General features: G+C 48.1%; 6 non-coding genes and 5 pseudogenes across 6 annotated transcripts; all 11 read left to right on the forward strand.

Annotated features, from left to right (window-relative positions):
• The first annotated feature begins 1,641 nt into the window (after positions 1–1,641).
• On the forward strand, positions 1,642–1,848 carry LOC144511535 (U2 spliceosomal RNA; annotated as a pseudogene).
• A 1,642-nt stretch (positions 1,849–3,490) lies between these two features.
• Positions 3,491–3,681, forward strand: LOC144511522 (U2 spliceosomal RNA). Its single transcript, XR_013500833.1, has one exon. It is a non-coding gene; the product is annotated as a U2 spliceosomal RNA (small nuclear RNA).
• A 1,642-nt stretch (positions 3,682–5,323) lies between these two features.
• On the forward strand, positions 5,324–5,514 carry LOC144511638 (U2 spliceosomal RNA). Its single transcript, XR_013500885.1, has one exon. It is a non-coding gene; the product is annotated as a U2 spliceosomal RNA (small nuclear RNA).
• A 1,642-nt stretch (positions 5,515–7,156) lies between these two features.
• Positions 7,157–7,363, forward strand: LOC144511532 (U2 spliceosomal RNA; annotated as a pseudogene).
• Positions 7,364–8,999: 1,636 nt separating this feature from the next.
• Positions 9,000–9,206, forward strand: LOC144511534 (U2 spliceosomal RNA; annotated as a pseudogene).
• Positions 9,207–10,852: 1,646 nt separating this feature from the next.
• On the forward strand, positions 10,853–11,059 carry LOC144511533 (U2 spliceosomal RNA; annotated as a pseudogene).
• A 1,642-nt stretch (positions 11,060–12,701) lies between these two features.
• On the forward strand, positions 12,702–12,892 carry LOC144511521 (U2 spliceosomal RNA). The gene has a single exon (XR_013500832.1). It is a non-coding gene; the product is annotated as a U2 spliceosomal RNA (small nuclear RNA).
• A 1,642-nt stretch (positions 12,893–14,534) lies between these two features.
• Positions 14,535–14,725, forward strand: LOC144511527 (U2 spliceosomal RNA). Its single transcript, XR_013500838.1, has one exon. It is a non-coding gene; the product is annotated as a U2 spliceosomal RNA (small nuclear RNA).
• Positions 14,726–16,367: 1,642 nt separating this feature from the next.
• Positions 16,368–16,558, forward strand: LOC144511639 (U2 spliceosomal RNA). Its single transcript, XR_013500886.1, has one exon. It is a non-coding gene; the product is annotated as a U2 spliceosomal RNA (small nuclear RNA).
• A 1,642-nt stretch (positions 16,559–18,200) lies between these two features.
• On the forward strand, positions 18,201–18,407 carry LOC144511536 (U2 spliceosomal RNA; annotated as a pseudogene).
• Positions 18,408–20,055: 1,648 nt separating this feature from the next.
• On the forward strand, positions 20,056–20,246 carry LOC144511526 (U2 spliceosomal RNA). Its single transcript, XR_013500837.1, has one exon. It is a non-coding gene; the product is annotated as a U2 spliceosomal RNA (small nuclear RNA).
• The last annotated feature ends 1,004 nt before the right edge of the window (positions 20,247–21,250 follow it).

Here is a 21,250-nt window from a genome sequence, read left to right on the forward strand (position 1 = left end):
CTTTCTGGGGACAGTCTCAAACTTCAAAAACAGCTCTCGCACAAACTCACTCTCATGTGGAGGTGCCCGCTTTGCACCGGGCTGGCTGGGGCGGGCACAGTAAGAAGTCTCACATCACCAAGTTAAAGTCCAACAGGGTTTATTTGGTGTCCATGATGTGGAGATGCCGGCGTTGGACTGGGGTAAACGCAGTAAGGAGTCTAGCAACACCAGGTTAAAGTCCAACAGGCTTATTTTGTTTGGCAGCAAACGCCACTAGCTTTCCGAGCGCTGCTCCTTCGTCAGGTGAGCGGGAGATGCGCTAACAAACAGCAACACAGGGCATCTCAAGACACAAACTCAATTTACAGAATCATGAATAATGATTGGGACGCGAGTCTTTACAGTTAATCAAGTCTTAAAGGTACACGCAATGTGACTGGAGAGAGAATTAAGCACAGGTTAAAGAGATGTGTATTGTTCTCCAGGCAGGACAGCCAGTCAGATTTTGCAAGTCTAGCCAAGTTACAGATAGTGTGACATGAAGCCAAGATCCCGGTTGAGGCCGTCCTCATGTGTGCCTCAACCGGGATCTTGGCTTCATGTCACACTATCTGTCATTGTCTATTACAGATATCTACTATTGTCTCCAGACAGGAGCTGTTTGTTCGCAGATCTCCCACTCACCCGACGAAGGAGCAGCGCTCCGAATGCTAGTGGCCTTTGCTGCCAAATAAGCCTGTTGGACTTTAACCTGGTGTTGTTAGACTCCTTTACACCCCAGTCCAACGCCGGCATCTCCACATCATGACTCTTTGCATCACTTAAACACTCTAAGCAAGTGAACACAAGAGTCCAAAAGACAGTCTGTCCGCCCAAGCCAACTTCAAACAGAGAGCAGTTCGCAGGTCTTCGTCTCCAATAATGGTGCTAATGACCTAATGGCTAATTGTTCTAACACAATGGTTTCAACAAGAGGACCTTGTTTAACGTCCCGAAACTCATATCACATGACCGAGACTTGGGCTAGCAGAATTCCTTTAAGTATACAGCCTTTGGATCTTACAGATAGTTGCTGTTTAATCTCTGACAAGAACAGGACTCCAGGCAACAGAAGCGAGGTGAGGAGAGGAGCAAGTAGTTGGAATGTGCAATGCACTGTGCCTGCGAGTGTGCGGGCAGCAGTGTCAAGCGTTGCCTTTCAAAAGATAATGAATTATCTGAAGGTAAAGTATTTGAAGGGCGACTGGCACCAAGGGAGTTGCTCTTGCAGAGAGCTGGCACAGACAGGACAGGCCAAACGGCCTCCTTTTGGAGTGATGCAAGTATTGTATGGGCACAGTCGGTTGCTGCATTCTCACTCACGGCCTGCAAAACACGCAACTGTTTTCAAAAGCTTGTTGCAGAGCAGCGCCTTGACAGTGACGTAGATGTGAATAGGCACAACCCTCTGGTAAGTGATTGGTGGAGTACGGGGCCATCTACATAACTGTGATGCAGTGGGGAGAAACGGCAACTTGTGCGTTGCAATGAGAAAGGCTGGGCGAAAGAAGCCAAGAGTGCAGCTGAGAGTGCTTATATGTGTAAGTGTTTGAATGGTGTCAGCCTGTTGTCAAAGAGGGAAGGCATATGACAATTGGGCGAGTCAAGAGCGGCGCTGGCATCGCTTCTCGGCCTTTTGGCTAAGATCAAGTGTAGTGGCTAAGATCAAGTGTAGTGGCTAAGATCAGTTTAATATCTGATACGTCCCTTATCTGGGGTCCATATGTTAAATTGATTTTTGGAGCAGGGAGATGGAATAGGGGCTTGCTCTGTCCTCTCCACGTATCGGCCTGGTATTGCAGTATTTCCGGGAACGGTGCACCACCCCCTTTCTGGGGACAGTCTCAAACTTCAAAAACAGCTCTCGCACAAACTCACTCTCATGTGGAGGTGCCTGCTTTGCACCAGGGTGGCTGGGGCGGGCACAGTAAGAAGTCTCACATCACCAAGTTAAAGTCCAACAGGGTTTATTTGGTATCCATGATGTGGAGATGCCGGCGTTGGACTGGGGTAAACGCAGTAAGGAGTCTAACAACACCAGGTTAAAGTCCAACAGGCTTATTTTGTTTGGCAGCAAACGCCACTAGCTTTCCGAGCGCTGCTCCTTCGTCAGGTGAGCGGGAGATGTGCTAACAAACAGCAACACAGGGCATCTCAAGACACAAACTCAATTTACAGAATCATGAATAATGATTGGGACGCGAGTCTTTACAGTTAATCAAGTCTTAAAGGTACACGCAATGTGACTGGAGAGAGAATTAAGCACAGGTTAAAGAGATGTGTATTGTTCTCCAGGCAGGACAGCCAGTCAGATTTTGCAAGTCCAGCCAAGTTACAGATAGTGTGACATGAAGCCAAGATCCCGGTTGAGGCCGTCCTCATGTGTGCCTCAACCGGGATCTTGGCTTCATGTCACACTATCTGTCATTGTCTATTACAGATATCTACTATTGTCTCCAGACAGGAGCTGTTTGTTCGCAGATCTCCCACTCACCCGACGAAGGAGCAGCGCTCCGAATGCTAGTGGCCTTTGCTGCCAAATAAGCCTGTTGGACTTTAACCTGGTGTTGTTAGACTCCTTTACACCCCAGTCCAACGCCGGCATCTCCACATCATGACTCTTTGCATCACTTAAACACTCTAAGCAAGTGAACACAAGAGTCCAAAAGACAGTCTGTCCGCCCAAGCCAACTTCAAACAGAGAGCAGTTCGCAGGTCTTCGTCTCCAATAATGGTGCTAATGACCTAATGGCTAATTGTTCTAACACAATGGTTTCAACAAGAGGACCTTGTTTAACGTCCCGAAACTCATATCACATGACCGAGACTTGGGCTAGCAGAATTCCTTTAAGTATACAGCCTTTGGATCTTACAGATAGTTGCTGTTTAATCTCTGACAAGAACAGGACTCCAGGCAACAGAAGCGAGGTGAGGAGAGGAGCAAGTAGTTGGAATGTGCAATGCACTGTGCCTGCGAGTGTGCGGGCAGCAGTGTCAAGCGTTGCCTTTCAAAAGATAATGAATTATCTGAAGGTAAAGTATTTGAAGGGCGACTGGCACCAAGGGAGTTGCTCTTGCAGAGAGCTGGCACAGACAGGACAGGCCAAACGGCCTCCTTTTGGAGTGATGCAAGTATTGTATGGGCACAGTCGGTTGCTGCATTCTCACTCACGGCCTGCAAAACACGCAACTGTTTTCAAAAGCTTGTTGCAGAGCAGCGCCTTGACAGTGACGTAGATGTGAATAGGCACAACCCTCTGGTAAGTGATTGGTGGAGTACGGGGCCATCTACATAACTGTGATGCAGTGGGGAGAAACGGCAACTTGTGCGTTGCAATGAGAAAGGCTGGGCGAAAGAAGCCAAGAGTGCAGCTGAGAGTGCTTATATGTGTAAGTGTTTGAATGGTGTCAGCCTGTTGTCAAAGAGGGAAGGCATATGACAATTGGGCGAGTCAAGAGCAGCGCTGGCATTGCTTCTCGGCCTTTTGGCTAAGATCAAGTGTAGTATCTGTTCTTATCAGTTTAATATCTGATACGTCCCTTATCTGGGGACCATATATTAAATTGATTTTTGGAGCAGGGAGATGGAATAGGGGCTTGCTCCGTCCACTCCATGTATCGGCCTGGTATTGCAGTATCTCCGGGAATGGTGCACCACCCCCTTTCTGGGGACAGTCTCAAACTTCAAAAACAGCTCTCGCACAAACTCACTCTCATGTGGAGGTGCCCGCTTTGCACCGGGCTGGCTGGGGCGGGCACAGTAAGAAGTCTCACATCACCAAGTTAAAGTCCAACAGGGTTTATTTGGTATCCATGATGTGGAGATGCCGGCGTTGGACTGGGGTAAACGCAGTAAGGAGTCTAACAACACCAGGTTAAAGTCCAACAGGCTTATTTTGTTTGGCAGCAAACGCCACTAGCTTTCCGAGCGCTGCTCCTTCGTCAGGTGAGCGGGAGATGCGCTAACAAACAGCAACACAGGGCATCTCAAGACACAAACTCAATTTACAGAATCATGAATAATGATTGGGACGCGAGTCTTTACAGTTAATCAAGTCTTAAAGGTACACGCAATGTGACTGGAGAGAGAATTAAGCACAGGTTAAAGAGATGTGTATTGTTCTCCAGGCAGGACAGCCAGTCAGATTTTGCAAGTCCAGCCAAGTTACAGATAGTGTGACATGAAGCCAAGATCCCGGTTGAGGCCGTCCTCATGTGTGCCTCAACCGGGATCTTGGCTTCATGTCACACTATCTGTCATTGTCTATTACAGATATCTACTATTGTCTCCAGACAGGAGCTGTTTGTTCGCAGATCTCCCACTCACCCGACGAAGGAGCAGCGCTCCGAATGCTAGTGGCCTTTGCTGCCAAATAAGCCTGTTGGACTTTAACCTGGTGTTGTTAGACTCCTTTACACCCCAGTCCAACGCCGGCATCTCCACATCATGACTCTTTGCATCACTTAAACACTCTAAGCAAGTGAACACAAGAGTCCAAAAGACAGTCTGTCCGCCCAAGCCAACTTCAAACAGAGAGCAGTTCGCAGGTCTTCGTCTCCAATAATGGTGCTAATGACCTAATGGCTAATTGTTCTAACACAATGGTTTCAACAAGAGGACCTTGTTTAACGTCCCGAAACTCATATCACATGACCGAGACTTGGGCTAGCAGAATTCCTTTAAGTATACAGCCTTTGGATCTTACAGATAGTTGCTGTTTAATCTCTGACAAGAACAGGACTCCAGGCAACAGAAGCGAGGTGAGGAGAGGAGCAAGTAGTTGGAATGTGCAATGCACTGTGCCTGCGAGTGTGCGGGCAGCAGTGTCAAGCGTTGCCTTTCAAAAGATAATGAATTATCTGAAGGTAAAGTATTTGAAGGGCGACTGGCACCAAGGGAGTTGCTCTTGCAGAGAGCTGGCACAGACAGGACAGGCCAAACGGCCTCCTTTTGGAGTGATGCAAGTATTGTATGGGCACAGTCGGTTGCTGCATTCTCACTCACGGCCTGCAAAACACGCAACTGTTTTCAAAAGCTTGTTGCAGAGCAGCGCCTTGACAGTGACGTAGATGTGAATAGGCACAACCCTCTGGTAAGTGATTGGTGGAGTACGGGGCCATCTACATAACTGTGATGCAGTGGGGAGAAACGGCAACTTGTGCGTTGCAATGAGAAAGGCTGGGCGAAAGAAGCCAAGAGTGCAGCTGAGAGTGCTTATATGTGTAAGTGTTTGAATGGTGTCAGCCTGTTGTCAAAGAGGGAAGGCATATGACAATTGGGCGAGTCAAGAGCAGCGCTGGCATCGCTTCTCGGCCTTTTGGCTAAGATCAAGTGTAGTATCTGTTCTTATCAGTTTAATATCTGATACGTCCCTTATCTGGGGACCATATATTAAATTGATTTTTGGAGCAGGGAGATGGAATAGGGGCTTGCTCCGTCCACTCCACGTATCGGCCCGGTATTGCAGTATTTCCGGGAACGGTGCACCACCCCCTTTCTGGGGACAGTCTCAAACTTCAAAAACAGCTCTCGCACAAACTCACTCTCATGTGGAGGTGCCCGCTTTGCACCGGGCTGGCTGGGGCGGGCACAGTAAGAAGTCTCACATCACCAAGTTAAAGTCCAACAGGGTTTATTTGGTGTCCATGATGTGGAGATGCCGGCGTTGGACTGGGGTAAACGCAGTAAGGAGTCTAACAACACCAGGTTAAAGTCCAACAGGCTTATTTTGTTTGGCAGCAAACGCCACTAGCTTTCCGAGCGCTGCTCCTTCGTCAGGTGAGCGGGAGATGTGCTAACAAACAGCAACACAGGGCATCTCAAGACACAAACTCAATTTACAGAATCATGAATAATGATTGGGACGCGAGTCTTTACAGTTAATCAAGTCTTAAAGGTACACGCAATGTGACTGGAGAGAGAATTAAGCACAGGTTAAAGAGATGTGTATTGTTCTCCAGGCAGGACAGCCAGTCAGATTTTGCAAGTCCAGCCAAGTTACAGATAGTGTGACATGAAGCCAAGATCCCGGTTGAGGCCGTCCTCATGTGTGCCTCAACCGGGATCTTGGCTTCATGTCACACTATCTGTCATTGTCTATTACAGATATCTACTATTGTCTCCAGACAGGAGCTGTTTGTTCGCAGATCTCCCACTCACCCGACGAAGGAGCAGCGCTCCGAATGCTAGTGGCCTTTGCTGCCAAATAAGCCTGTTGGACTTTAACCTGGTGTTGTTAGACTCCTTTACACCCCAGTCCAACGCCGGCATCTCCACATCATGACTCTTTGCATCACTTAAACACTCTAAGCAAGTGAACACAAGAGTCCAAAAGACAGTCTGTCCGCCCAAGCCAACTTCAAACAGAGAGCAGTTCGCAGGTCTTCGTCTCCAATAATGGTGCTAATGACCTAATGGCTAATTGTTCTAACACAATGGTTTCAACAAGAGGACCTTGTTTAACGTCCCGAAACTCATATCACATGACCGAGACTTGGGCTAGCAGAATTCCTTTAAGTATACAGCCTTTGGATCTTACAGATAGTTGCTGTTTAATCTCTGACAAGAACAGGACTCCAGGCAACAGAAGCGAGGTGAGGAGAGGAGCAAGTAGTTGGAATGTGCAATGCACTGTGCCTGCGAGTGTGCGGGCAGCAGTGTCAAGCGTTGCCTTTCAAAAGATAATGAATTATCTGAAGGTAAAGTATTTGAAGGGCGACTGGCACCAAGGGAGTTGCTCTTGCAGAGAGCTGGCACAGACAGGACAGGCCAAACGGCCTCCTTTTGGAGTGATGCAAGTATTGTATGGGCACAGTCGGTTGCTGCATTCTCACTCACGGCCTGCAAAACACGCAACTGTTTTCAAAAGCTTGTTGCAGAGCAGCGCCTTGACAGTGACGTAGATGTGAATAGGCACAACCCTCTGGTAAGTGATTGGTGGAGTACGGGGCCATCTACATAACTGTGATGCAGTGGGGAGAAACGGCAACTTGTGCGTTGCAATGAGAAAGGCTGGGCGAAAGAAGCCAAGAGTGCAGCTGAGAGTGCTTATATGTGTAAGTGTTTGAATGGTGTCAGCCTGTTGTCAAAGAGGGAAGGCATATGACAATTGGGCGAGTCAAGAGCGGCGCTGGCATCGCTTCTCGGCCTTTTGGCTAAGATCAAGTGTAGTGGCTAAGATCAAGTGTAGTGGCTAAGATCAGTTTAATATCTGATACGTCCCTTATCTGGGGACCATATATTAAATTGATTTTTGGAGCAGGGAGATGGAATAGGGGCTTGCTCTGTCCTCTCCACGTATCGGCCTGGTATTGCAGTATTTCCGGGAACGGTGCACCACCCCCTTTCTGGGGACAGTCTCAAACTTCAAAAACAGCTCTCGCACAAACTCACTCTCATGTGGAGGTGCCTGCTTTGCACCAGGGTGGCTGGGGCGGGCACAGTAAGAAGTCTCACATCACCAAGTTAAAGTCCAACAGGGTTTATTTGGTATCCATGATGTGGAGATGCCGGCGTTGGACTGGGGTAAACGCAGTAAGGAGTCTAACAACACCAGGTTAAAGTCCAACAGGCTTATTTTGTTTGGCAGCAAACGCCACTAGCTTTCCGAGCGCTGCTCCTTCGTCAGGTGAGCGGGAGATGTGCTAACAAACAGCAACACAGGGCATCTCAAGACACAAACTCAATTTACAGAATCATGAATAATGATTGGGACGCGAGTCTTTACAGTTAATCAAGTCTTAAAGGTACACGCAATGTGACTGGAGAGAGAATTAAGCACAGGTTAAAGAGATGTGTATTGTTCTCCAGGCAGGACAGCCAGTCAGATTTTGCAAGTCCAGCCAAGTTACAGATAGTGTGACATGAAGCCAAGATCCCGGTTGAGGCCGTCCTCATGTGTGCCTCAACCGGGATCTTGGCTTCATGTCACACTATCTGTCATTGTCTATTACAGATATCTACTATTGTCTCCAGACAGGAGCTGTTTGTTCGCAGATCTCCCACTCACCCGACGAAGGAGCAGCGCTCCGAATGCTAGTGGCCTTTGCTGCCAAATAAGCCTGTTGGACTTTAACCTGGTGTTGTTAGACTCCTTTACACCCCAGTCCAACGCCGGCATCTCCACATCATGACTCTTTGCATCACTTAAACACTCTAAGCAAGTGAACACAAGAGTCCAAAAGACAGTCTGTCCGCCCAAGCCAACTTCAAACAGAGAGCAGTTCGCAGGTCTTCGTCTCCAATAATGGTGCTAATGACCTAATGGCTAATTGTTCTAACACAATGGTTTCAACAAGAGGAATAACGTCCCGAAACTCATATCACATGACCGAGACTTGGGCTAGCAGAATTCCTTTAAGTATACAGCCTTTGGATCTTACAGATAGTTGCTGTTTAATCTCTGACAAGAACAGGACTCCAGGCAACAGAAGCGAGGTGAGGAGAGGAGCAAGTAGTTGGAATGTGCAATGCACTGTGCCTGCGAGTGTGCGGGCAGCAGTGTCAAGCGTTGCCTTTCAAAAGATAATGAATTATCTGAAGGTAAAGTATTTGAAGGGCGACTGGCACCAAGGGAGTTGCTCTTGCAGAGAGCTGGCACAGACAGGACAGGCCAAACGGCCTCCTTTTGGAGTGATGCAAGTATTGTATGGGCACAGTCGGTTGCTGCATTCTCACTCACGGCCTGCAAAACACGCAACTGTTTTCAAAAGCTTGTTGCAGAGCAGCGCCTTGACAGTGACGTAGATGTGAATAGGCACAACCCTCTGGTAAGTGATTGGTGGAGTACGGGGCCATCTACATAACTGTGATGCAGTGGGGAGAAACGGCAACTTGTGCGTTGCAATGAGAAAGGCTGGGCGAAAGAAGCCAAGAGTGCAGCTGAGAGTGCTTATATGTGTAAGTGTTTGAATGGTGTCAGCCTGTTGTCAAAGAGGGAAGGCATATGACAATTGGGCGAGTCAAGAGCGGCGCTGGCATCGCTTCTCGGCCTTTTGGCTAAGATCAAGTGTAGTGGCTAAGATCAAGTGTAGTGGCTAAGATCAGTTTAATATCTGATACGTCCCTTATCTGGGGACCATATGTTAAATTGATTTTTGGAGCAGGGAGATGGAATAGGGGCTTGCTCTGTCCTCTCCACGTATCGGCCTGGTATTGCAGTATTTCCGGGAACGGTGCACCACCCCCTTTCTGGGGACAGTCTCAAACTTCAAAAACAGCTCTCGCACAAACTCACTCTCATGTGGAGGTGCCTGCTTTGCACCAGGGTGGCTGGGGCGGGCACAGTAAGAAGTCTCACATCACCAAGTTAAAGTCCAACAGGGTTTATTTGGTATCCATGATGTGGAGATGCCGGCGTTGGACTGGGGTAAACGCAGTAAGGAGTCTAACAACACCAGGTTAAAGTCCAACAGGCTTATTTTGTTTGGCAGCAAACGCCACTAGCTTTCCGAGCGCTGCTCCTTCGTCAGGTGAGCGGGAGATGTGCTAACAAACAGCAACACAGGGCATCTCAAGACACAAACTCAATTTACAGAATCATGAATAATGATTGGGACGCGAGTCTTTACAGTTAATCAAGTCTTAAAGGTACACGCAATGTGACTGGAGAGAGAATTAAGCACAGGTTAAAGAGATGTGTATTGTTCTCCAGGCAGGACAGCCAGTCAGATTTTGCAAGTCCAGCCAAGTTACAGATAGTGTGACATGAAGCCAAGATCCCGGTTGAGGCCGTCCTCATGTGTGCCTCAACCGGGATCTTGGCTTCATGTCACACTATCTGTCATTGTCTATTACAGATATCTACTATTGTCTCCAGACAGGAGCTGTTTGTTCGCAGATCTCCCACTCACCCGACGAAGGAGCAGCGCTCCGAATGCTAGTGGCCTTTGCTGCCAAATAAGCCTGTTGGACTTTAACCTGGTGTTGTTAGACTCCTTTACACCCCAGTCCAACGCCGGCATCTCCACATCATGACTCTTTGCATCACTTAAACACTCTAAGCAAGTGAACACAAGAGTCCAAAAGACAGTCTGTCCGCCCAAGCCAACTTCAAACAGAGAGCAGTTCGCAGGTCTTCGTCTCCAATAATGGTGCTAATGACCTAATGGCTAATTGTTCTAACACAATGGTTTCAACAAGAGGACCTTGTTTAACGTCCCGAAACTCATATCACATGACCGAGACTTGGGCTAGCAGAATTCCTTTAAGTATTTACAGATCTTACAGATCTTACAGATAGTTGCTGTTTAATCTCTGACAAGAACAGGACTCCAGGCAACAGAAGCGAGGTGAGGAGAGGAGCAAGTAGTTGGAATGTGCAATGCACTGTGCCTGCGAGTGTGCGGGCAGCAGTGTCAAGCGTTGCCTTTCAAAAGATAATGAATTATCTGAAGGTAAAGTATTTGAAGGGCGACTGGCACCAAGGGAGTTGCTCTTGCAGAGAGCTGGCACAGACAGGACAGGCCAAACGGCCTCCTTTTGGAGTGATGCAAGTATTGTATGGGCACAGTCGGTTGCTGCATTCTCACTCACGGCCTGCAAAACACGCAACTGTTTTCAAAAGCTTGTTGCAGAGCAGCGCCTTGACAGTGACGTAGATGTGAATAGGCACAACCCTCTGGTAAGTGATTGGTGGAGTACGGGGCCATCTACATAACTGTGATGCAGTGGGGAGAAACGGCAACTTGTGCGTTGCAATGAGAAAGGCTGGGCGAAAGAAGCCAAGAGTGCAGCTGAGAGTGCTTATATGTGTAAGTGTTTGAATGGTGTCAGCCTGTTGTCAAAGAGGGAAGGCATATGACAATTGGGCGAGTCAAGAGCGGCGCTGGCATCGCTTCTCGGCCTTTTGGCTAAGATCAAGTGTAGTGGCTAAGATCAAGTGTAGTGGCTAAGATCAGTTTAATATCTGATACGTCCCTTATCTGGGGACCATATATTAAATTGATTTTTGGAGCAGGGAGATGGAATAGGGGCTTGCTCTGTCCTCTCCACGTATCGGCCTGGTATTGCAGTATTTCCGGGAACGGTGCACCACCCCCTTTCTGGGGACAGTCTCAAACTTCAAAAACAGCTCTCGCACAAACTCACTCTCATGTGGAGGTGCCTGCTTTGCACCAGGGTGGCTGGGGCGGGCACAGTAAGAAGTCTCACATCACCAAGTTAAAGTCCAACAGGGTTTATTTGGTATCCATGATGTGGAGATGCCGGCGTTGGACTGGGGTAAACGCAGTAAGGAGTCTAACAACACCAGGTTAAAGTCCAACAGGCTTATTTTGTTTGGCAGCAAACGCCACTAGCTTTCCGAGCGCTGCTCCTTCGTCAGGTGAGCGGGAGATGTGCTAACAAACAGCAACACAGGGCATCTCAAGACACAAACTCAATTTACAGAATCATGAATAATGATTGGGACGCGAGTCTTTACAGTTAATCAAGTCTTAAAGGTACACGCAATGTGACTGGAGAGAGAATTAAGCACAGGTTAAAGAGATGTGTATTGTTCTCCAGGCAGGACAGCCAGTCAGATTTTGCAAGTCCAGCCAAGTTACAGATAGTGTGACATGAAGCCAAGATCCCGGTTGAGGCCGTCCTCATGTGTGCCTCAACCGGGATCTTGGCTTCATGTCACACTATCTGTCATTGTCTATTACAGATATCTACTATTGTCTCCAGACAGGAGCTGTTTGTTCGCAGATCTCCCACTCACCCGACGAAGGAGCAGCGCTCCGAATGCTAGTGGCCTTTGCTGCCAAATAAGCCTGTTGGACTTTAACCTGGTGTTGTTAGACTCCTTTACACCCCAGTCCAACGCCGGCATCTCCACATCATGACTCTTTGCATCACTTAAACACTCTAAGCAAGTGAACACAAGAGTCCAAAAGACAGTCTGTCCGCCCAAGCCAACTTCAAACAGAGAGCAGTTCGCAGGTCTTCGTCTCCAATAATGGTGCTAATGACCTAATGGCTAATTGTTCTAACACAATGGTTTCAACAAGAGGACCTTGTTTAACGTCCCGAAACTCATATCACATGACCGAGACTTGGGCTAGCAGAATTCCTTTAAGTATACAGCCTTTGGATCTTACAGATAGTTGCTGTTTAATCTCTGACAAGAACAGGACTCCAGGCAACAGAAGCGAGGTGAGGAGAGGAGCAAGTAGTTGGAATGTGCAATGCACTGTGCCTGCGAGTGTGCGGGCAGCAGTGTCAAGCGTTGCCTTTCAAAAGATAATGAATTATCTGAAGGTAAAGTATTTGAAGGGCGACTGGCACCAAGGGAGTTGCTCTTGCAGAGAGCTGGCACAGACAGGACAGGCCAAACGGCCTCCTTTTGGAGTGATGCAAGTATTGTATGGGCACAGTCGGTTGCTGCATTCTCACTCACGGCCTGCAAAACACGCAACTGTTTTCAAAAGCTTGTTGCAGAGCAGCGCCTTGACAGTGACGTAGATGTGAATAGGCACAACCCTCTGGTAAGTGATTGGTGGAGTACGGGGCTATCTACATAACTGTGATGCAGTGGGGAGAAACGGCAACTTGTGCGTTGCAATGAGAAAGGCTGGGCGAAAGAAGCCAAGAGTGCAGCTGAGAGTGCTTATATGTGTAAGTGTTTGAATGGTGTCAGCCTGTTGTCAAAGAGGGAAGGCATATGACAATTGGGCGAGTCAAGAGCAGCGCCGGCATCGCTTCTCGGCCTTTTGGCTAAGATCAAGTGTAGTATCTGTTCTTATCAGTTTAATATCTGATACGTCCCTTATCTGGGGACCATATATTAAATTGATTTTTGGAGCAGGGAGATGGAATAGGGGCTTGCTCCGTCCACTCCATGTATCGGCCTGGTATTGCAGTATCTCCGGGAATGGTGCACCACCCCCTTTCTGGGGACAGTCTCAAACTTCAAAAACAGCTCTCGCACAAACTCACTCTCATGTGGAGGTGCCCGCTTTGCACCGGGCTGGCTGGGGCGGGCACAGTAAGAAGTCTCACATCACCAAGTTAAAGTCCAACAGGGTTTATTTGGTGTCCATGATGTGGAGATGCCGGCGTTGGACTGGGGTAAACGCAGTAAGGAGTCTAACAACACCAGGTTAAAGTCCAACAGGCTTATTTTGTTTGGCAGCAAACGCCACTAGCTTTCCGAGCGCTGCTCCTTCGTCAGGTGAGCGGGAGATGTGCTAACAAACAGCAACACAGGGCATCTCAAGACACAAACTCAATTTACAGAATCATGAATAATGATTGGGACGCGAGTCTTTACAGTTAATCAAGTCTTAAAGGTACACGCAATGTGACTGGAGAGAGAATTAAGCACAGGTTAAAGAGATGTGTATTGTTCTCCAGGCAGGACAGCCAGTCAGATTTTGCAAGTCCAGCCAAGTTACAGATAGTGTGACATGAAGCCAAGATCCCGGTTGAGGCCGTCCTCATGTGTGCCTCAACCGGGATCTTGGCTTCATGTCACACTATCTGTCATTGTCTATTACAGATATCTACTATTGTCTCCAGACAGGAGCTGTTTGTTCGCAGATCTCCCACTCACCCGACGAAGGAGCAGCGCTCCGAATGCTAGTGGCCTTTGCTGCCAAATAAGCCTGTTGGACTTTAACCTGGTGTTGTTAGACTCCTTTACACCCCAGTCCAACGCCGGCATCTCCACATCATGACTCTTTGCATCACTTAAACACTCTAAGCAAGTGAACACAAGAGTCCAAAAGACAGTCTGTCCGCCCAAGCCAACTTCAAACAGAGAGCAGTTCGCAGGTCTTCGTCTCCAATAATGGTGCTAATGACCTAATGGCTAATTGTTCTAACACAATGGTTTCAACAAGAGGACCTTGTTTAACGTCCCGAAACTCATATCACATGACCGAGACTTGGGCTAGCAGAATTCCTTTAAGTATACAGCCTTTGGATCTTACAGATAGTTGCTGTTTAATCTCTGACAAGAACAGGACTCCAGGCAACAGAAGCGAGGTGAGGAGAGGAGCAAGTAGTTGGAATGTGCAATGCACTGTGCCTGCGAGTGTGCGGGCAGCAGTGTCAAGCGTTGCCTTTCAAAAGATAATGAATTATCTGAAGGTAAAGTATTTGAAGGGCGACTGGCACCAAGGGAGTTGCTCTTGCAGAGAGCTGGCACAGACAGGACAGGCCAAACGGCCTCCTTTTGGAGTGATGCAAGTATTGTATGGGCACAGTCGGTTGCTGCATTCTCACTCACGGCCTGCAAAACACGCAACTGTTTTCAAAAGCTTGTTGCAGAGCAGCGCCTTGACAGTGACGTAGATGTGAATAGGCACAACCCTCTGGTAAGTGATTGGTGGAGTACGGGGCCATCTACATAACTGTGATGCAGTGGGGAGAAACGGCAACTTGTGCGTTGCAATGAGAAAGACTGGGCGAAAGAAGCCAAGAGTGCAGCTGAGAGTGCTTATATGTGTAAGTGTTTGAATGGTGTCAGCCTGTTGTCAAAGAGGGAAGGCATATGACAATTGGGCGAGTCAAGAGCGGCACCGGCATCGCTTCTCGGCCTTTTGGCTAAGATCAAGTGTAGTATCTGTTCTTATCAGTTTAATATCTGATACGTCCCTTATCTGGGGACCATATATTAAATTGATTTTTGGAGCAGGAAGATGGAATAGGGGCTTGCTCCGTCCACTCCATGTATCGGCCTGGTATTGCAGTATCTCTGGGAACGGTGCACCACCCCCTTTCTGGGGACAGTCTCAAACTTCAAAAACAGCTCTCGCACAAACTCACTCTCATGTGGAGGTGCCCGCTTTGCACCGGGCTGGCTGGGGCGGGCACAGTAAGAAGTCTCACATCACCAAGTTAAAGTCCAACAGGGTTTATTTGGTGTCCATGATGTGGAGATGCCGGCGTTGGACTGGGGTAAACGCAGTAAGGAGTCTAACAACACCAGGTTAAAGTCCAACAGGCTTATTTTGTTTGGCAGCAAACGCCACTAGCTTTCCGAGCGCTGCTCCTTCGTCAGGTGAGCGGGAGATGCGCTAACAAACAGCAACACAGGGCATCTCAAGACACAAACTCAATTTACAGAATCATGAATAATGATTGGGACGCGAGTCTTTACAGTTAATCAAGTCTTAAAGGTACACGCAATGTGACTGGAGAGAGAATTAAGCACAGGTTAAAGAGATGTGTATTGTTCTCCAGGCAGGACAGCCAGTCAGATTTTGCAAGTCCAGCCAAGTTACAGATAGTGTGACATGAAGCCAAGATCCCGGTTGAGGCCGTCCTCATGTGTGCCTCAACCGGGATCTTGGCTTCATGTCACACTATCTGTCATTGTCTATTACAGATATCTACTATTGTCTCCAGACAGGAGCTGTTTGTTCGCAGATCTCCCACTCACCCGACGAAGGAGCAGCGCTCCGAATGCTAGTGGCCTTTGCTGCCAAATAAGCCTGTTGGACTTTAACCTGGTGTTGTTAGACTCCTTTACACCCCAGTCCAACGCCGGCATCTCCACATCATGACTCTTTGCATCACTTAAACACTCTAAGCAAGTGAACACAAGAGTCCAAAAGACAGTCTGTCCGCCCAAGCCAACTTCAAACAGAGAGCAGTTCGCAGGTCTTCGTCTCCAATAATGGTGCTAATGACCTAATGGCTAATTGTTCTAACACAATGGTTTCAACAAGAGGACCTTGTTTAACGTCCCGAAACTCATATCACATGACCGAGACTTGGGCTAGCAGAATTCCTTTAAGTATACAGCCTTTGGATCTTACAGATAGTTGCTGTTTAATCTCTGACAAGAACAGGACTCCAGGCAACAGAAGCGAGGTGAGGAGAGGAGCAAGTAGTTGGAATGTGCAATGCACTGTGCCTGCGAGTGTGCGGGCAGCAGTGTCAAGCGTTGCCTTTCAAAAGATAATGAATTATCTGAAGGTAAAGTATTTGAAGGGCGACTGGCACCAAGGGAGTTGCTCTTGCAGAGAGCTGGCACAGACAGGACAGGCCAAACGGCCTCCTTTTGGAGTGATGCAAGTATTGTATGGGCACAGTCGGTTGCTGCATTCTCACTCACGGCCTGCAAAACACGCAACTGTTTTCAAAAGCTTGTTGCAGAGCAGCGCCTTGACAGTGACGTAGATGTGAATAGGCACAACCCTCTGGTAAGTGATTGGTGGAGTACGGGGCCATCTACATAACTGTGATGCAGTGGGGAGAAACGGCAACTTGTGCGTTGCAATGAGAAAGGCTGGGCGAAAGAAGCCAAGAGTGCAGCTGAGAGTGCTTATATGTGTAAGTGTTTGAATGGTGTCAGCCTGTTGTCAAAGAGGGAAGGCATATGACAATTGGGCGAGTCAAGAGCGGCGCCGGCATCGCTTCTCGGCCTTTTGGCTAAGATCAAGTGTAGTATCTGTTCTTATCAGTTTAATATCTGATACGTCCCTTATCTGGGGACCATATATTAAATTGATTTTTGGAGCAGGGAGATGGAATAGGGGCTTGCTCCGTCCACTCCACGTATCGGCCCGGTATTGCAGTATTTCCGGGAACGGTGCACCACCCCCTTTCTGGGGACAGTCTCAAACTTCAAAAACAGCTCTCGCACAAACTCACTCTCATGTGGAGGTGCCCGCTTTGCACCGGGCTGGCTGGGGCGGGCACAGTAAGAAGTCTCACATCACCAAGTTAAAGTCCAACAGGGTTTATTTGGTGTCCATGATGTGGAGATGCCGGCGTTGGACTGGGGTAAACGCAGTAAGGAGTCTAACAACACCAGGTTAAAGTCCAACAGGCTTATTTTGTTTGGCAGCAAACGCCACTAGCTTTCCGAGCGCTGCTCCTTCGTCAGGTGAGCGGGAGATGTGCTAACAAACAGCAACACAGGGCATCTCAAGACACAAACTCAATTTACAGAATCATGAATAATGATTGGGACGCGAGTCTTTACAGTTAATCAAGTCTTAAAGGTACACGCAATGTGACTGGAGAGAGAATTAAGCACAGGTTAAAGAGATGTGTATTGTTCTCCAGGCAGGACAGCCAGTCAGATTTTGCAAGTCCAGCCAAGTTACAGATAGTGTGACATGAAGCCAAGATCCCGGTTGAGGCCGTCCTCATGTGTGCCTCAACCGGGATCTTGGCTTCATGTCACACTATCTGTCATTGTCTATTACAGATATCTACTATTGTCTCCAGACAGGAGCTGTTTGTTCGCAGATCTCCCACTCACCCGACGAAGGAGCAGCGCTCCGAATGCTAGTGGCCTTTGCTGCCAAATAAGCCTGTTGGACTTTAACCTGGTGTTGTTAGACTCCTTTACACCCCAGTCCAACGCCGGCATCTCCACATCATGACTCTTTGCATCACTTAAACACTCTAAGCAAGTGAACACAAGAGTCCAAAAGACAGTCTGTCCGCCCAAGCCAACTTCAAACAGAGAGCAGTTCGCAGGTCTTCGTCTCCAATAATGGTGCTAATGACCTAATGGCTAATTGTTCTAACACAATGGTTTCAACAAGAGGACCTTGTTTAACGTCCCGAAACTCATATCACATGACCGAGACTTGGGCTAGCAGAATTCCTTTAAGTATACAGCCTTTGGATCTTACAGATAGTTGCTGTTTAATCTCTGACAAGAACAGGACTCCAGGCAACAGAAGCGAGGTGAGGAGAGGAGCAAGTAGTTGGAATGTGCAATGCACTGTGCCTGCGAGTGTGCGGGCAGCAGTGTCAAGCGTTGCCTTTCAAAAGATAATGAATTATCTGAAGGTAAAGTATTTGAAGGGCGACTGGCACCAAGGGAGTTGCTCTTGCAGAGAGCTGGCACAGACAGGACAGGCCAAACGGCCTCCTTTTGGAGTGATGCAAGTATTGTATGGGCACAGTCGGTTGCTGCATTCTCACTCACGGCCTGCAAAACACGCAACTGTTTTCAAAAGCTTGTTGCAGAGCAGCGCCTTGACAGTGACGTAGATGTGAATAGGCACAACCCTCTGGTAAGTGATTGGTGGAGTACGGGGCCATCTACATAACTGTGATGCAGTGGGGAGAAACGGCAACTTGTGCATTGCAATGAGAAAGGCTGGGCGAAAGAAGCCAAGAGTGCAGCTGAGAGTGCTTATATGTGTAAGTGTTTGAATGGTGTCAGCCTGTTGTCAAAGAGGGAAGGCATATGACAATTGGGCGAGTCAAGAGCGGCGCTGGCATCGCTTCTCGGCCTTTTGGCTAAGATCAAGTGTAGTGGCTAAGATCAAGTGTAGTGGCTAAGATCAGTTTAATATCTGATACGTCCCTTATCTGGGGACCATATATTAAATTGATTTTTGGAGCAGGAAGATGGAATAGGGGCTTGCTCCGTCCACTCCATGTATCGGCCTGGTATTGCAGTATCTCTGGGAACGGTGCACCACCCCCTTTCTGGGGACAGTCTCAAACTTCAAAAACAGCTCTCGCACAAACTCACTCTCATGTGGAGGTGCCCGCTTTGCACCGGGCTGGCTGGGGCGGGCACAGTAAGAAGTCTCACATCACCAAGTTAAAGTCCAACAGGGTTTATTTGGTGTCCATGATGTGGAGATGCCGGCGTTGGACTGGGGTAAACGCAGTAAGGAGTCTAACAACACCAGGTTAAAGTCCAACAGGCTTATTTTGTTTGGCAGCAAACGCCACTAGCTTTCCGAGCGCTGCTCCTTCGTCAGGTGAGCGGGAGATGCGCTAACAAACAGCAACACAGGGCATCTCAAGACACAAACTCAATTTACAGAATCATGAATAATGATTGGGACGCGAGTCTTTACAGTTAATCAAGTCTTAAAGGTACACGCAATGTGACTGGAGAGAGAATTAAGCACAGGTTAAAGAGATGTGTATTGTTCTCCAGGCAGGACAGCCAGTCAGATTTTGCAAGTCCAGCCAAGTTACAGATAGTGTGACATGAAGCCAAGATCCCGGTTGAGGCCGTCCTCATGTGTGCCTCAACCGGGATCTTGGCTTCATGTCACACTATCTGTCATTGTCTATTACAGATATCTACTATTGTCTCCAGACAGGAGCTGTTTGTTCGCAGATCTCCCACTCACCCGACGAAGGAGCAGCGCTCCGAATGCTAGTGGCCTTTGCTGCCAAATAAGCCTGTTGGACTTTAACCTGTGTTGCTGTTTGTTAGACTCCTTTACACCCCAGTCCAACGCCGGCATCTCCACATCATGACTCTTTGCATCACTTAAACACTCTAAGCAAGTGAACACAAGAGTCCAAAAGACAGTCTGTCCGCCCAAGCCAACTTCAAACAGAGAGCAGTTCGCAGGTCTTCGTCTCCAATAATGGTGCTAATGACCTAATGGCTAATTGTTCTAACACAATGGTTTCAACAAGAGGACCTTGTTTAACGTCCCGAAACTCATATCACATGACCGAGACTTGGGCTAGCAGAATTCCTTTAAGTATACAGCCTTTGGATCTTACAGATAGTTGCTGTTTAATCTCTGACAAGAACAGGACTCCAGGCAACAGAAGCGAGGTGAGGAGAGGAGCAAGTAGTTGGAATGTGCAATGCACTGTGCCTGCGAGTGTGCGGGCAGCAGTGTCAAGCGTTGCCTTTCAAAAGATAATGAATTATCTGAAGGTAAAGTATTTGAAGGGCGACTGGCACCAAGGGAGTTGCTCTTGCAGAGAGCTGGCACAGACAGGACAGGCCAAACGGCCTCCTTTTGGAGTGATGCAAGTATTGTATGGGCACAGTCGGTTGCTGCATTCTCACTCACGGCCTGCAAAACACGCAACTGTTTTCAAAAGCTTGTTGCAGAGCAGCGCCTTGACAGTGACGTAGATGTGAATAGGCACAACCCTCTGGTAAGTGATTGGTGGAGTACGGGGCCATCTACATAACTGTGATGCAGTGGGGAGAAACGGCAACTTGTGCGTTGCAATGAGAAAGGCTGGGCGAAAGAAGCCAAGAGTGCAGCTGAGAGTGCTTATATGTGTAAGTGTTTGAATGGTGTCAGCCTGTTGTCAAAGAGGGAAGGCATATGACAATTGGGCGAGTCAAGAGCGGCGCCGGCATCGCTTCTCGGCCTTTTGGCTAAGATCAAGTGTAGTATTTGTTCTTATCAGTTTAATATCTGATACGTCCCTTATCTGGGGACCATATATTAAATTGATTTTTGGAGCAGGGAGATGGAATAGGGGCTTGCTCCGTCCACTCCATGTATTGGCCTGGTATTGCAGTATCTCCGGGAATGGTGCACCACCCCCTTTCTGGGGACAGTCTCAAACTTCAAAAACAGCTCTCGCACAAACTCACTCTCATGTGGAGGTGCCCGCTTTGCACCGGGCTGGCTGGGGCGGGCACAGTAAGAAGTCTCACATCACCAAGTTAAAGTCCAACAGGGTTTATTTGGTGTCCATGATGTGGAGATGCCGGCGTTGGACTGGGGTAAACGCAGTAAGGAGTCTAACAACACCAGGTTAAAGTCCAACAGGCTTATTTTGTTTGGCAGCAAACGCCACTAGCTTTCCGAGCGCTGCTCCTTCGTCAGGTGAGCGGGAGATGTGCTAACAAACAGCAACACAGGGCATCTCAAGACACAAACTCAATTTACAGAATCATGAATAATGATTGGGACGCGAGTCTTTACAGTTAATCAAGTCTTAAAGGTACACGCAATGTGACTGGAGAGAGAATTAAGCACAGGTTAAAGAGATGTGTATTGTTCTCCAGGCAGGACAGCCAGTCAGATTTTGCAAGTCCAGCCAAGTTACAGATAGTGTGACATGAAGCCAAGATCCCGGTTGAGGCCGTCCTCATGTGTGCCTCAACCGGGATCTTGGCTTCATGTCACACTATCTGTCATTGTCTATTACAGATATCTACTATTGTCTCCAGACAGGAGCTGTTTGTTCGCAGATCTCCCACTCACCCGACGAAGGAGCAGCGCTCCGAATGCTAGTGGCCTATGCTGCCAAATAAGCCTGTTGGACTTTAACCTGGTGTTGTTAGACTCCTTTACACCCCAGTCCAACGCCGGCATCTCCACATCATGACTCTTTGCATCACTTAAACACTCTAAGCAAGTGAACACAAGAGTCCAAAAGACAGTCTGTCCGCCCAAGCCAACTTCAAACAGAGAGCAGTTCGCAGGTCTTCGTCTCCAATAATGGTGCTAATGACCTAATGGCTAATTGTTCTAACACAATGGTTTCAACAAGAGGACCTTGTTTAACGTCCCGAAACTCATATCACATGACCGAGACTTG

This window comes from Mustelus asterias, chromosome 24, assembly GCF_964213995.1.
Source record: "Mustelus asterias chromosome 24, sMusAst1.hap1.1, whole genome shotgun sequence".
In the NCBI taxonomy this organism is placed as follows: Eukaryota; Metazoa; Chordata; class Chondrichthyes; order Carcharhiniformes; family Triakidae; genus Mustelus; species Mustelus asterias.